Source organism: Mus musculus, chromosome 12 (genome assembly GCF_000001635.26).
Source record: "Mus musculus strain C57BL/6J chromosome 12, GRCm38.p6 C57BL/6J".
Lineage (NCBI taxonomy): Eukaryota > Metazoa > Chordata > Mammalia > Rodentia > Muridae > Mus > Mus musculus.
Genome location: NC_000078.6, coordinates 12,897,315 through 12,913,380, shown reverse-complemented (window position 1 = coordinate 12,913,380; position 16,066 = coordinate 12,897,315). Strand labels below are relative to the sequence as shown.

Here is a 16,066-nt window from a genome sequence, read left to right as displayed (position 1 = left end):
AATCAGGAAAGGGGATAACATTTGAAATGTAAATAAAGAAAATATCTAATTTTAAAAAAGAAAAGAAAAGACTCAGGAGTTAAAAGCACTTGCTATTCTTACGGAGGGACCTTCGTTCAGTTTCCAGCACCCTCATCATGGCTCCTAACCATCTTGATACTCTAGTACCAAGAGATCTAATACCCTCTGGCCTTTGTGGGCCATGAAGGCATGGTGTACATACATATACATATGCACATAGAGATACATACTAGTAAGACAATCATATGCATAAAATATCTTTATAAAATGATTAGTATAGTAAATTTTATGTGATATGTATTTCACCACAATAAAATGTCAAACTCTGACTGACAGTAATAGTATGTGCCTTTAATCTGGGGGGGAGGGCAGATTCTTTTGTAAGTACAAGGTGGTAGACTACGACCCTCTTTCATATTAAGCCAAAACAATGAAGATAAAAAAGTCTATGCCCTCAGTCTCACATGTTGTGGCAGGCACTCAGAGGCCACTGTATTATTCTTCACTGCAGAAACTTCTAGTGGAGGGTTGGCAAGATGGTTTGGAGGGCAAAGGTCATTGCTGCTCATCTCTGAAATCCATGAAAAAGTAGAAGAAAAAAAGGGGCATTTATTATTTATTCATGGAGAGAAACGGAGGGTGAAGACTTCTTGTCTCTTCTACTCCTTTAGGGGAATCTATTTGATTAGGGCTCACTAGGTTAGCTAGCGACTGGAGGATGGTGGGACCTGCATGCTCAGATACTTGAAGCTTCGTATAGCCATGCACTGGCTTGCAATTTTGCCTGAGAAGTTAATCGAGTACACATGTAATACAATGTCATAAAATGAAGAATACGATGACACTTAGAGGTAAAAAACAAACAGTTCCAAGAATCCCAAGGAGGGAATAGACACATTGATATAGCTTCAAGGAATATTCAAAGGCTTAGGTGGGCCTTTAAGGACCTTTAACAATCCTGTCCATTGAAACAGTTTTTTTTTTTTTTGTAGGAACCATCTTTTATTGGGGGAGGGTTCATCAATCCTTCTTGGCCGCCGCCTTCCTCATGGCTGCCAGCACGTTGCTCAGCTCCTCCCGCTTTCTCTTGGCGCGGATGTGCGTGCCCACCTTCTTCTTGATGAACTTGAGTGCGCGCTTGTCCTTGGATACTTTGAGCAACTCCATGGCTCGCCGCTCGTAGGGTGCGAAGCCGCACACCTCCCGGATCATGTCCCACACGAACTTGGTGTGTTTGGTGAGGCGCCCGCGTCGCCGGCTGTGTCTCGGCTTACTGACGTTTTTTGTCACCTTGTGGCCCTTGTTGAGGCCCACGGCCATGGGGTAGCGCAGAGCCATGGCTGATGCTCTCCGATGGCGGCCGGGACAGGAAGCTGAAACAGTTTTTAAATTATGGCGTGGTGTACGGCCATGTGTATACCTGATTATGGGCATTCATGCAGTAGTTCAAAGCTGATGTCTGGAATCTTATTTCAATAACCCTCCACCATTATTTATGTATTTATTTATTTGTGAGTGTGTGAGTGTGTGTGTGTGTGTGTGTGTGTGTGTGTGTGTGTGTGTGTGTGTGTACATGTTTAGGCACATGCCGCCACCTTATTTCCCAGGACAGTCTTTCTCAGTTGAGCCCAGAGCTTTAGTGGTATTCCTAGTCTGGCCAGTGAGCTTGTTCCAAGGATCCCATCTCCACTTTGGATTATGGGAGGGTGTACATAGGTTCTAGGTATTCAAATTCTAGTCTTTACACTTTTTTAAAAAGCACTTTAACCACTGAATCATCTCCCCCAACCCTGAGTGGGACAAGGTCTTGTGATGTAGCCCTCATCTGACCTGAAACTCAAACCCAGGCTGGCTTTGAACTTGTAGCAAACCTGCGTCAGTCTCCTGATTGCTGGAATTACAGACATGTACTGCCACATGTACCCAAAATTCTATTTTATATTTCTCGGGGGTTTTTTGAAGGTGGTCTTTTGGTCTTCCATGAAGAAGTTTGTATCACATCATTAGCCTACAGATTACAAATCTGTGAACTCTCCTGGGAATAAACAGAGCACTGTCTGGGAACTTTGGTAAATTAGGTAGAAATTTGTCCGGTGCATGAGTGGAGTGACTTCTCGGTGGAGGACTGAAGGGAACTGCCAAGTCTTTCTTCCAGAACAAATGGTGAGATCGCTGTTTTCTGTAACCCAAAGCCCTTGCAACAAATAGAGTCCTCTCCTGCTCATTATCTTGTCATTAAAACCTCTGGCTTGATGTGTTTCCCTATAAAATAAACCTGAGATCTTATTCATACGGAGGGAAACGCAAAGGCAGGCTCTCCTGTGCATAAAAGGACCCAGTGTAAAGGAGCTTTCTCCTGCCTCTTCAGTTTGATGATGGGATCTCATGGCCAGACAACATTTTTTGACTGGTAAGTGCAGAAACCGCCCTCTTGAGTTACTGTTGAGTGAATGAGAGCCTTTGTTTCCCCCCAAAGAATTAAAAACCTATGGGCCTCCCCCACACAAGCAGGAGCAGGTTTCACACAGCGGTGTTGGGATTAAATGACTGTATCATGAGGAAAGCCAGAACAATGTGTGCTCACATTTTAATCATTTACCAGGCATTCCAGTCTCACTATAAGTTTTACCCACAGCTAGATGACTCGGTCAGGAATGACTGGCTCTAGCATTCTCATTTTGTGCCACCTTTCCACCTGAAAGTAAACTGCTCCACCAGAGACATCTAACAGACAGGATCCAGAGTCTGCGAGCCGGAAGGGGCTCCCTGACGGCTCTAGAGAGTGTGGTCCTACTCCTTCACGCTGCAGGTTTCCAAGTGAGGTTCAGAGAAGGGCAAGCTGCACAGGGTCACTCCCAGGGACAGAGGCATGCAGAGATCAGAACGTTCCTGACTCCAGGTTCTCATTTTCATCAACTACCAGTTTTGACATTTCTCACACTCAAAATGATATTCGCGATGCTTGCTTTCTCGTTATTGTTTTTGAGACAGGGTCTCTTGTAGTCTAGGGCTGTCCTCGAACTCTTAAATGTAGTCAAAGATGACCATTTGTTTCACTCTGTGTGTGAGTGTGTGTGTGTGTGTGTGTGTGTGTGTGTGTGTGTGTTAGCGTGTGCTCACACTTGCTCTCTCTCAAGCAGGGACGCATACTCATGCCATAGTTTTTGTGTGAAAGTCAGAGGACAACTTTCAGAGCTTGAGTTATGGGTTCCGTGGATTAAACTTGGGCTTTTAAGGTTGGTGACAAGCATCTTAGCTCGCTGAGTCATCTTGAGGGCCCTAACCTTCAACTTCTCCTCTTGCTCGCCATGCTGAGAACACAGGTGTGGTCCACATACTCAGTTCATTGTGTTGGGGGTTGAGCCCAGGTCTTTGTGAATGCCAATGGAGCTCCTTGCCCTGAGCTCAACGACTGTTTTGAAGTAAGGCTCCACAGAAAGACTGCAAAGTATAGGATAGGAACCCCACCCCACCCCACCCCCAGTTCTTCACTCAGGCAGCACCACGCTGGCATTCCTGCCCTGCGTGCCTTTCCTTTCTCTGTGCGAGGCAGGGTCGCTGTCAATCTCTCGGACTCGTTAGAATAGTACAAGGAAATGGCTGGGAGAGTGCTGTGACGCTTTGGGAGTGCTAAGCGAATGCAAAGCATAATTATGCGTGTGAAAACGGCTGCTTTGCTCAGTGTAAAACAGAAGGAGGGGGGAATCAATGAGAAGGGTGATGAGGTGCCCCAGAGGTGGTGTTCACTTACAGACACTGCATCCTTCCACATGAAATGGGTCCTGTAGACAGATACTGGAACCAAGATATTACCCAAAAGACAGCAGTGGGACTTCTCAAAGGTGGCAGGAAGAATGGAGTGAATTCAAGAGCAACTATGCAGCCTTGAAATGAGAAGAGCATGGAGCTCAGTGCTGACATTCACTGCCTGTGTATCTCTGATGGAGAGAATTCATCTGTGCCTTGGCTTGTCCTCTGATGTACCTGTGATGTCATAAGGGGACATGAGTCCAATGAACATTACTGATGTCCTTTTTCAATGGCCCTTAGTGCAGTGTGTGTATGTGTGTGTGTGTGTGTGTGTGTGTGTGTGTGTGTGTGTGTGTGTGTTTGCTTGTATATGTGTTGCAGGGATAACCACCAGAAAACCATTCAGACAGTTTGTAGACAATTGAAAGTCTTTATTCCAGCTGGCTCGGACTACACTCTGGTATTCAGAACTCATGTGTAGCTCCAAACATTTAGGGTAAAAGATTGTTAAAGGCAAAAACCACACCCTGGCATCTACAGGAGGAGATTAGTACAAGCCAGCCTTTTAACAGAAGTTGAGGTAAGGTAGCTGGGGCATCTTGACCTTGGGATCCTAAAATAGAGTTTGATAATTTTCCATCAAGGAGATCAAATTCAGATTAAACCTGAAATGGCCTCAGTAAGAACTGTTTGCGCTGCCTTTGCCCTGTCACAGATGGGGTGACATTTGTGTTTAGGCGCTCATGCCCATGCACACAAGTTTGGAGGCCAGGAGATGTCAGAAGATTTTTTCCACTGTCCTTTGTCTTGTTTCTTTGTTCTTTATAAACTTGGAGCTAGGCTGGGCATAGATCAATGAGCCCCAGTAATACTTTAGTCTCTGCCCTCTACAGCTCTGGGGCTCTAAGTGTGTTAGAGGTCATGGCTAGTATTTTATGTGGGTTCTGGGGATTTGAACTCAGATCTCCAGGTTTGCACATCAAGTACTCTTACCCACTGAATCCTTTCCATAGCTGCTCTATCATACATAGCATGCATGAGGCCTTCGTATTTGAGTCTTTACCTCCTTGCCCACAAAGCCAAAACTTGGGTGTGTGTATGTGTGTGTGTGTGTGTGTGCGTGTGTGTGTGTGTGCTGTGAACAGTGTATTCTGTGCTGATAGAGATATGAATTAGGAAGAAACTCAGCCCATCTCCCAACATTTGCATCTCAGTTCATAAATCCCTTCCCACTGATTTAAAGGGTGACTAGAGAAGGAAGAGGCCTCTGGTATTTGCAGTTTGGAGGATTTGGAGATCTTCTTCCCTCTAAAACCCATCCTTGACTTAACTCTGTGCCTACCACATTCTGTTTGGCTGGAGGGTTGTGTGATGTCTTGGACTTACCACTGTATGCCTGGTGACAGATACTTAGTGGTTTTATTCAAGAAAAGTTCAACCAAATACTGGGTCTTGCCAACTACCAAAAATAAGAGAGATGCTTCTGTCCTGCATCCAGGTCTCCAGTGCCTGACTCCAACACTATGGATCCTTCGCAAGGGACACCATTACCTCTCCTGGGATGAGCCCCCACTCCTTTCCAGGGCACCCCCTGGGTCCTCTAGCCTGGCAGTCCTGTTTGTCCCAGGTGCCATTACCCACATCCCTTGTGAAATACAACCATGGGCACTAGTTAGACACTCAGTATCCATGTGCAGGTGTTCCTCAGTTCTAGTCACTCCCCTGTCTCAGCATCAGTGTACAGCTCACAGTTGGAGCTCATGGAGGTGGAACCCAATCCACTTTACCCTAATGGAAATATGTCTAATATTAGTGACACTCAGGAGTGTTTTGTTTTGTTTTAAGATTTATTTATTTTATTTATGTGAGTATACTGTAGCTGTCTTCAGACACACCAGAAAAGGGCATCAGATCCCATTACAGGTAGTTGTAACCATGTGGTTGCTAGGAATCGAACTCAGGACCTGGGGAAAAGCAGTCAGTACTCTTAACCACTGGCCATCTCTCCAGCCCATGGAGTTTATTTACATTGTTATTTATGTATGTGGAATGGGAAGAAACAATCACTTCCAGCGCCCAAATTTAATTTTTCCTCTTTGATTATTTCCTCATTTCCTGTTGGGAAGGAAGAAGCGCTCATTCACCCACTCACCCACCCACCCACTCACCCACCCACCCACCCACCCACTCATCCACGAGATCTTCCGAAAGAATTCAGACTTCTATTTGACAGTAGTGGCACATGCCTTTAATCTCAATAATTTGGGTGGCAGAGGCAGGCATATTTCTGTGAGTTCTCGGCTAGCCTTGTCTACAAAGTAAACAAAGTGAGTTCCAGGACAGCAAGGACTGTTAAACAGAGGACTCCACCCCCCCCCACTCCACCCCCCCCCCCCCCAAAAAAGGGACTTCTTATTTCACCTGGATCTAAGCAATCTTTTATAAAAGTCACAGTTGAGAATCTCAGCTCCCCACAAGCCTTTTCTCTTCGGAGCTTCTAAAGGATAAAGATCTATTTGTCTCTGTGTGTATGTTACAGAAAAATGAATGGGGATTTAATTACAGCAGCTCATTTCCTAAAAGGAAGTCCTATTTACGATGTACCATATGTTTCGCCAGCAGCCATACCCCCAGGGCTGCAGTCTTGTCAGATCTCCTTAGATAAGCAGGGTCCTGCTGGCCTGGCCTAGCAAGGACCCTGGGAGGACCTACAGAAGGGTCCAGGAAATGTGTGTGACTGTTGGGGGTAGGTGGACCAAGGACTACTGCTGGGTACCAGCCACAATGGGTGCTCCCTAGGCTCCGCAGAAGACGGATTCAGAAGTTTAAACAATCCGTGATGATTAAAAATTGCCTGCCTTTTTCCCTCTACTTAAGAGGTTCTTGAGGGGAGCAAGTCTCTCTCTGATCTTGCCTCTCACGTTTTAATTCCTTCTCTGCCACGTCTGAGCCAGTGCAGATGGCTCCCTGGAGCTTGAGAAGCTTCTAGAAGGGATCCTGAAAGGGGAGGGGATGTGGATATTGGGGAAAGAGCCTGGCTCCAGCCTACTGTGATTTTAATGTCTACTGCTGTCCATCTGTCATGATGCCCCCGGGAGTAGGTGCTGGGAGTGTGAAGATGGATCATGCTGTGCGCAACCAATGTGGGGAGGCTTGGAACCTGCTAATCCCGAATCAGTTTTCCGGATTCAGGGCCATAGGCTTCTCTTTCAACCCAGGCTTCCTTTACCTTTTCAAGCGTTTCCTTGTTCCCAGCGTGCCCTGTTCCTCTTGCTTCCTCTCTGTGTTCTCCTTTAAAACTCTATGCCTAGAAATACCTTTAAGTTCTTACATCCTCACTTTCTCACCTCGGCTCTGGGCCCCTGAACTACATGGCGGTCAATGTCATGGGTCTAACACTACTTCCTGAGAGTCTTCTGAGAATTTGCTTTTTCTGAACTGGAAGTCGGTGTAGACAGTAGCGCCAGGTCAACTGGTAAGTCTTCCTATTTTCCACTAAAGGAATCCAGCAGGCCTCCAGGATAGCTATCTTCACACAGCATTCACCTGCCCAGAAGGAAGAAGAGAAATAGGTGAAGCCAGGAAAAAATAAGTAGCCTGTTGGAAGCTTAAGATAATGCTGAAATACAGCGTCTGTCAGCCCCTGGACAGAGATGCTGAGAAGAGCAGACTGAGTTTCCAGATACCAGGCTGGAAGGGATAGTTAGGGAGATGTCTGTCTATACCTATATCGGCTGGCCTCCCCTCCCCTTTCCTCTTCCTTCTCCTCTCCTCTCCTCTTCCTTCCCCTCCCTTTTTCCTGCCTCCTCCCTTCTTTCCAACCCCCTCCCCCTTTCTTTTCTTTCTTTGCCTTCTTTTGTGCTTTTTGAGACAAGGTCTCACTTTGTAACCAACACCTGGCTTGAACTCATGGTAATCCTGTCTGTTTCCTCAGTGTTCATAAACTTCTGTATGCTCCTCTGAGTGGCAGGAGCAGGTAATATCTGGGGATCTAGGAGCTGCTGGGGCTAAGAGTTCACCAGTTCACAGAAGGGGAACTTGCCCAGAAGGTGCCCCTGTGCACTACAAGCTGATGCCCACCCACCTTCCCTGCCCGGATGCCACTGGTTACTTTTTCTTAAAGGACTTGGACGGGGGCCTTTCTCCGACTCCTCTCCAGCCCGTGGCTGAGCCAGCCAGCCTCCTCTCTGCATTGTCTTGGAGAGAGGAATCACCTGGGATTTAGGCTCATTTTTAACAATGTATCCTCATTTCCTGGGGACTAACAGCTTTGTGAGGGTCTCTCAGCAACCCGCGTCAAGGGGGAAGGGGATGGGACTCAAGATGCCTTTTGCTAATTAGAACCCCTTCAGCTCTCCTGTTACACAAGAATCCAGGGCACCACATGACCCTCTGCAAAGCTGCCTTTTTTTTTTTTAAGGTATTTTTAGCCAGAATCAAAGGGTGAGATTTTTTTTTTTTTTTCTGCTCAACTTTGCAACTGTAAGGCTGTGAACCTCATCTCACATTCTCCTTCCTTTTCTATAGATTCTACTGTCCTTACCCGGTTTCTCTATTTCTTTCTCCTTCCTGGAACTCTGCATGCGTGTGTGCGCATATGTGCACGTACGTCCATGCATGCAGGCGCACATGAGGGTGAGTGCATGAGCTCCTGTGTGTAGGTGTGAGGGCCTGGCGGGAGTGTGGCCGCGGTGCCAGGCAGCCATGCTGCATCTCTGGCTGCTCATTGTTCAGTTCCGTCTCCATGGTGACAGGAGCAGCTGCTCCATTCTGGGCCTTGGCTTGGCTGTGCAGGGCGGCCTGCCCGCCCGTCTGCCCGCCGGTCCACCCTCCCGTCCTCCTGCCCAGCCGTGGGAGCTGCCAGCTCTACGCCCTCCCGCTGCCCACAGGCCTTGCCAGGCTGGGCGCAAGAAAGCGTGTTTACTAACACCATCCACATGGCTCCTGGGGCACCGTGGCTCTGCCCAGAAGATGTCAGGCCCAGGGCACCGGGAGGTGGGCCTGGAGCCAGGCTGTCTGTAGCTGAGGGAAACCAGGCTGGCCAGCGGCTGCTGCTGCCGCCGCCGCCGCCTAGGTCTGCCAGCGCTCCCAGCCTCCAGGCAGGGTTGCAGGCACTTGTTCAGGGGCCCCAGAGAAGCCCTCTCCGAAGTCTCTTTCCCCCTTCCTGCCATGCTGTTTAATACTCTTCTCAATGTGCCCTAGTCCTAGTGTATTCCACCTGGTCATTTTACCCCTGGCAGTCTCCTCTGGTCCCCATAGTGGAATTATCCAATCTAACACCTTCACAGGCTTAAATTAGGAGCTGCCAAGTGGGAGGGACCTGAAGGATGTAGTCCTTTGAAATAACAGGCAGAGGGAGGGCAGGGTTGTGTCTACACCCCATCTGCCCTCAGAGGCCTGGGTGGGCTCTCCTGTGTGGCCCTTTTGAGCTCTGCATTCTTTCCCTCTGCTTCTCTTTCTCCTCCTTCCTTCCTTCTTCTCAGCCTCTCCTTCTCTCCCCATCAGTTTTTGTTTTTTTTTTTTTTCCGTGAAGGCCTCTGTTCTCTGTGTCTGTATGTCCATATGTACGTCTGTGATTGTGTGTGTCTCCGTTTGTGGTTTGGTGTTCTGGTGGGTGTCAGTCTCCCATCTGTGTAAATGTCACTAGTTCTGTGTGTCTCCCTCCATCTGTGTGTGTCCATGTTCCTGTGTGTATCTTTGTATGTGTGTATGTGTCAGTGTGCTTGTGTGTGTGTGTTTCTCCCTGTGTGTATATCTACTTATGTCTCCATCTGTGTCTATGCATATAAGAGAGAAAGATGGACCCCCTTTAGGAGGCTAACGACAGTCCTTCTTGGGAATGTCCCCACAGCCTCTTACTGAGGTCTAGTTCCCAGATCCTGGTATCAGAGTCTTGGAACCATAGGCTAACTTCCGTCATCCCTCCTGATGATTCTGCCAGCCTGGGACCCTTGGGGACTTCTGGGACCTGTTTGTCCCAGCAGTAGATCTGTAGCTTCCTGAGAGCCTATGACCCTCTACTGTGTGTGCACAGTGAAGCTTCATAGTACCTGACCTTGTGAAATGTTTTTCCTTAGAAATTTCAGTTGGCGCCAGGCAGTGGTGGCGCACGCCTTTTAATCCCAGCATTTGGGAGGCAGAGGCAGGCGGATTTCTGTGTTCGAGGTCAGCCTGGTCTACAGCGTGAGATCCAGGACAGCCAGGGCTACACAGAGAAACCATGAACCCTGTCTCGGAAAAAAAAAAAAAAAAAAAAAAAAAAAGAAAGAAATTTGGGTTGGTTATAAACCTGAGAGCAAGCAACAATTAGGTCACATTGATATATCTTGAAAGCACTGGTGGTACTCACTGAGTGTCCCACCATGCCAAGGTCAGCCACTCTGTCCACATTTAAGCCTATTTCCGGCCATATTCTGCCCCTGATTGAATCTCAGCTTCCCTTCAAACTTTAAGATGTGTGGCCTATGTGATCTAGGGAGGGGCATTCGAGGAAAGAATCAATGAGGTCCTTGGGTAGTGGCACCTGTTGCAAGCATTTACTAAGTGTCTGAGACCTGCTAGGCTTAGGATAAAGTGCCATCTATACCAGACATTTAAAAAATGCCCTCAGGATTCCATATGACAGAAAATGACCATATTTTGCATATTGGGAAGTGTGGCTTAGAGAATTTAAGTGACTTACCCAAGACCACACAGCTAAAGAACCTGCCTCTCCTTCCTGGGCCATCTTGCCTCATAAAATGGCTGGGTATCCCTTTGAAATGGGGCTGCTCAGAATCGTTCTCATGGCTGCTTTAAGTCTCCCCCACAGCTGCTGCCTTAGCCAAGCCACCTATCTTTTGACTGGAACCCAAGAATAGTCCCTTATCTCCAAGTTTGGTGGTTTGAATGTGCTTGGCCCAGGGAGTGACACTATTAGGTGTGGCATTGTTGGAATGGGTGTGGCCTTATTGGAGGAAATGTGTCACTGTGGGGGTGGGCTTTCAGACTCTCCAATGAGACTGTCTTTCCTGGTTGCCTTCCGAACAAGAAGCAGAACTCTCAGCTCCTTCTCTACCACCATGTCTGCTTGCACACTGCCATGCTTCCAGCCATGAGGATAATGGACTGAACCTCTGAAAGTGTAAGCCAGCCCCCATTAAATGTTTACCTTTTCTGATTTGCCTTGGTCATGGTTTCACAGCAATGGGAACCCTAACTAAGACACCGAGTTTCCATTCTCCTCCTGCCCTCTGACTTATTTTATATGCCAAGGGAGAACCCTAACACACTCAACACTCAACACAAAGCAAGTCACTGTCATATAATCCCAGCACTGAAGCCTGAGGCAAGAGAACCGGCAAGTTCAAGGCCAGCCTGGGCTACATAAAGTCTTTCTCAAACATGATATTAATAATAATTACCTAATATATGTAACATGATCAACGATTATGTGTGTAAATGTATCTCCCCTAGGGATGGAGGGAGAATAGTGATTTAGATAAACTACAATGTGGAGTTAAGTGATCACTGAGTGAACTACATAACGTGATTCTTTTTCTATCACAAACCAGGCATCCCTATACATACATACTCGTATGTTGTAAATGTTGAAATCAAAGAGAAAGCCCTATAAATATCTAAAAATCTAGGGCATGCCAGGATGTCAAAGGCAGTTACCTGGGGTAGGAAAGAAGAGAGGATTGGGCAGTAGACAGATTAGTTTTTCTTTTTATTTATTTTTTAAATAATTTATTTTGTATGTCTCTATGATGGCACTGGATCCCCTGGAGCAGGAGTAACAGGCAGTTGTAAGCTCCCATATGGGTGCTGGGGATTAAACCTGGGTCTCCTGGAAGAGCGGCCAGTGTTCTTAACTGCTGAGCCATCTATCTCTGCAGCCCAGATTATGTTTTCTTAATTCCTCTCTGCGTTATTTCATCTGCTAACACCATCACATAGTACTTTTAAAATTATGATTATTATTTGAAGAACAGTCTCATTTAGCCTAGGCTGCCATCAAATTTATTCTGTAGCTAAGCCTGGCCTTGAACCTCCTGCCTTTGTATTCCAAGTGTTGATTATAGGCCTGTATTACCATATCTAGGTTTATGCAGGGCTGGGTATTAAGCCCACTGCTTTATCATGCTATTGCTATAGAAACTGAATCACATCCCAGCTACTAAGCTTTTTTTCATTTTATTTCTTTTCATTTTCTTTTTTCGAGACCTGGCTGTCCTGGAACTCACTTTGTAGACCAGGCTGGTCTCGAACTCAGAAATCTGCCTGCCTCTGCCTCCCGAGTGCTGGGATTAAAGGCGTGTGCCACCACGCCAGGTTCTTTATTCCTTTTTTTCCTCTCCTCCCCGCACCATGTGTTGGGGTACATTCTTACTTTGTAGGGAAAGTTGGCATTGGACTCATGTTAATCCTTCTTTCTCAAGTACAAAAGTGACAAGTATATTCTGACATATTTAGCTTTACCTACATTATTTTAATAACTTTAAAATTAATAAATAAGAATTCTAAAGACCAGTCTCATTATTTGCCTTGTTATTTAATATGTTCCATAACCCTCACGGCTGACAGAATAGTATCCAAACTTAAAATGGATCACAATATTCTTTGGACTCTGCTTCCAGCTGCTCCCTGCTTCACCATAGCTACTCACCATGTCTTCTTTGACCACAGTGAATTCCATCAGTGTCTTTACTGTGTCCAATTGTCTTACCCCAACACTGTACTCATAACCCCTGAGGAATTGGCTTATACCTTACTCCTTCAAAGTGCCTTCTGTAAAATGGCATCATAGCTGTGTTTGTATTTATTTGGGAGAGGAGAGAGGAATGAGTTAGAAGATACTTCGAGATTGGGGATGAATGATGTTTATGGAAGCTATTTTATAGGAAGAAAAACACCATAATAATCTTTTATTGCCCTTGTTTTGGGGGTTTGTTTTGTTTAATTGTATTTTTGCTTTTTTGTTTTGTTTTTTGAGACAGGGTTTCACTCTGTAGACCAGGGTAGACTAGAACTCACAGCAATTACGTAATTATCTTAGCCTCCTAAGCCCCCTGACAGCAGATATAAGTCATCATGGACAGCTTGTGCAGAAATGGTTTTTGTGTAGTGTCTTGCTAGAAGGACCAGATGGCTAGCCAATGGCATAGGGAATGCTTCTAAAGACAAAGTATGAGGTATACCAGATGTCCCAGATTAAGAGCCCCTAAGTGTCCGAATGGGGATTCTTTGGTATTACACACGAAACATTAATGCTTTCTGTGTTAAAAGCAGTTAATATTTGCAACCAAGGGATAAAAACAACATGAAAAGGGCCCCCAGGGACTAGAGAGTTAAACGTTTGTTAAAAACTTGTTCTGGTCTTGTAAAGGACCTGAGTTTGGTTCCCAGCACCCACAATAGGTAATTTATAGCTGCCTGTAATCCCAGCACTAGACTCCTCAATGCCTCTGTGTGCTCGCTTCACCCCCCCCCAACACAAACACACTCACACACACACACACACACACACACACACAGAGTCATACACATACACACTAAAAATAATGGGGTACATTTAAAAAAAAAAGAAAGAAAGAAAGGAAAACCATCTCAAAATCACAATAAAGGAAGAGAAAGGCTTTCATGGGCCCTAGATAAATGGGCTCTTGGGAAAAGTTGCTATTTATTTATTTATTTATTTAAGATTTGAGGAAGCTTTTGTGGTACAAATCACCCATCATCAGCAATGAGGTTATCAGAGTTCTCTACTCCTCTTTTTCTTGCTAGTTTGCTCATGATGGTGTTAAACATGCTGGTCCCTCTCTGGGCCTTAGTTTCCATCTCTGCTTGTGCTTAGGTTCTTTCTAAAAGCTCCGTGTCACTAATATTGGAAGGATATCTCTTCTGAAAGGCAGAACCTGTCTTGTCTGGAACTGCATTGCCAGAAGCAATACAGTAACGCCTTTAATAAAAAGGAGATGGAATTAAAACCAATAAATTGACATTGATGCACACACTGAAAGATCGCCTGCCTAGAAGAGCCAGACAGTGACTTGTGAGAGAAGTAAAGGTGTGTTTCCTCAGAGGAATGTTGAAATCCTTCTGGCATGCTGTAGTAGTTTATGGGGGAAATGAGCCGATCAATGGTTGGCACTCATGTGTGTCCCTGAGTGTATGTGTAAGTACTAATGCTATACATTTTTATATATTTTGGTTGTTACTGTTCAAAGTGAGTTGGTGTCGTGTGTAAAACTGGGAGAGACTGAAGTTGGTATATAAACTGAAGGAAATTAATCTATAGAATATGGTGATTATGCCTATTTATGGGAAAAAAATTTTAAAGTCACATTTTTAGAATTAAGCAAAACACAACACACCTTTTGTATGCCCTGATAAGTCTTTCTTCGCCTGAAACACAAAAGGGAAAAAAATTGTACAAAAACAAAACAAAACAAAACAAAAGGTTTAAGTTTCTACATAAGGAGCCATCTCCCTCCCTTCTGATTAGGTGTTATTAGAGCTTGAAGTTCTAAAGGGACCTTTTTTTATTAAAGTGGTTGTGGGTGGGTGAGGGAGACTTTTGGGGACTTGCTTCTCATGGCCAAGAAGCCCTTTGGCAAGGAGCCTTCTAGGAAATCTCACCCAGGAATTTTCTTTCTTGTGAGGCTTGGAAGGCCTAAGTATTCCCACAATACCAGTCAGGCCACATTCTCAAAGCCTGCATAGCAACCAAAGAACACTATTTCCAGTTTGTGAGCTGGAAAGGACTTAGAAATACCTAAACCCAGCCCTTAGTGTAGAAAAAGGTGTGTGTGTGTGTTTGTGTGTGTGTATGTGTGTATGTTTCAGAAGGGCCAGGTTGGGACCCAGGCCATGGATACTCTTCTCTTTTCCTTCCATGGAGTGTGGTTAGGGGACTGTAATGTTAGGAACTGGAGCCAGGCTGGCATGAAGATTTCTGGCATTCTCGACTGAGGACAAAGCCCATTCCAGCACGTTTCAGGTCCCCAGTGGAAGTATCACTAAGTGACCTTGGTGTTATTGCATATGTGGATAGGGCCAGCAGGGGAACAGGGAGGGACACAGCAGAGCCAGAAGGAGAAACCTGAGGGAAGGTGCTGTTGTGTACTGGGAGGGTAGTGTGTGTGCATGCATATGAGAGAGTGTGTGAGTGTGTGTATGTGTGTTGGGAGGTGCTTAGAGACTTTCTTCTCTTCCAGGCTTTGGGGAGGGGCAGACTGGTGTCATGATGTCCCTCTGCAGCAAATCCTCTTTATGCCGACTGACCCCACATAGCAGCTCACAACCATCTGTAACTCAGTTCCAGGGGATCCCATACCCTCTTCTGACCTCTGCTTGCACCAGGCATGCATGTGGTGCAGAGACATACATGCAGGCAAAAACATTTATACATACATACAAAAAAAAATTCTAAATGACAAACAAAACCCTCCAAACTGAATTTTGGCATAGAGAGAAAAGATGATATGGGCGGGTGGTGGCTAGACCATACTTCTCTTGAATTCCCAGCCTTCTGGGTACTGTTCTCTTGCCTTTAGCCTTATGCCCTTCACCCGTGGACAGATTGATTCATCTAACAAATGCCTGGGAGGAAGAGCAGCTAACTGTGCCCTCTCAGTTCCCAGGACACAAACAGATGCTCTCAATTCTCAAGAACAGAAGGACAAGGTCAGACATGGATCCGAGGGCTGACCTCTGCATCTAGGTCGTCTCTAAGATAGAGCTGACAGTCACCTCAGGCTCAGGGAGTCTGTCTCAAGAGCCCCCAGTTCAAGCAACTGACTCCTTCTGTTATACACTGCATTTTAGAAGACAGCGGAATGCCCAGAGCAGTGCAGACTTCTGTAACTCGGCCAGTTCTTTGTCCTGGGGTAAATTGGGTAACTTCTTTGCACCTGTGGGCTCTCTGTCTAGGTAAGGTGGGTAGTAGGTATTCCCCAAGGGCTGGGAGTGACTGCATGACAGGCGTAACAGCTGCAGACTGTAGACATGAATCACGTGTAGATGCACACGTAGGAGCTTTCTCCTTTGCCTAAGTCAGACAGGCTAGCCTGCTATCCTCCTTGTTGGCCCCTTTTGGTTCCTACCGTTCACCTGGCTGAGGTGAAACTTTGCCCCAGGTCTGTGAAATATTCCTCAGAATTGAGACCCAGCTCCAGTGACTCCAGTCAAGAATACATACTGGAATGTCCCTTCCCTAAGGAACTGCCTCTGAGCGACAGGGGTTGGTTTGACCTCCTCTACCCGATTTGTTTTGTAGTGGGAAGAAACTGGCCTTTTAATACAGGTATCA

The 16,066-nt window shown here is 46.0% G+C and overlaps 1 long non-coding RNA gene and 1 pseudogene across 1 annotated transcript; both read right to left on the bottom strand.

Moving 5' to 3' along the window:
* Window positions 1-351: 351 nt before the first annotated feature.
* Window positions 352-3,964, bottom strand: Gm40271 (predicted gene, 40271). Its single transcript, NR_168679.1, has 2 exons — window positions 3,773-3,964; window positions 352-592 (listed from the first exon to the last, which is right to left on the bottom strand). It is a non-coding gene; the product is annotated as a predicted gene, 40271 (long non-coding RNA).
* Rpl36-ps3 (ribosomal protein L36, pseudogene 3) lies at window positions 996-1,394 on the bottom strand (annotated as a pseudogene).
* Window positions 3,965-16,066: the final 12,102 nt, after the last annotated feature.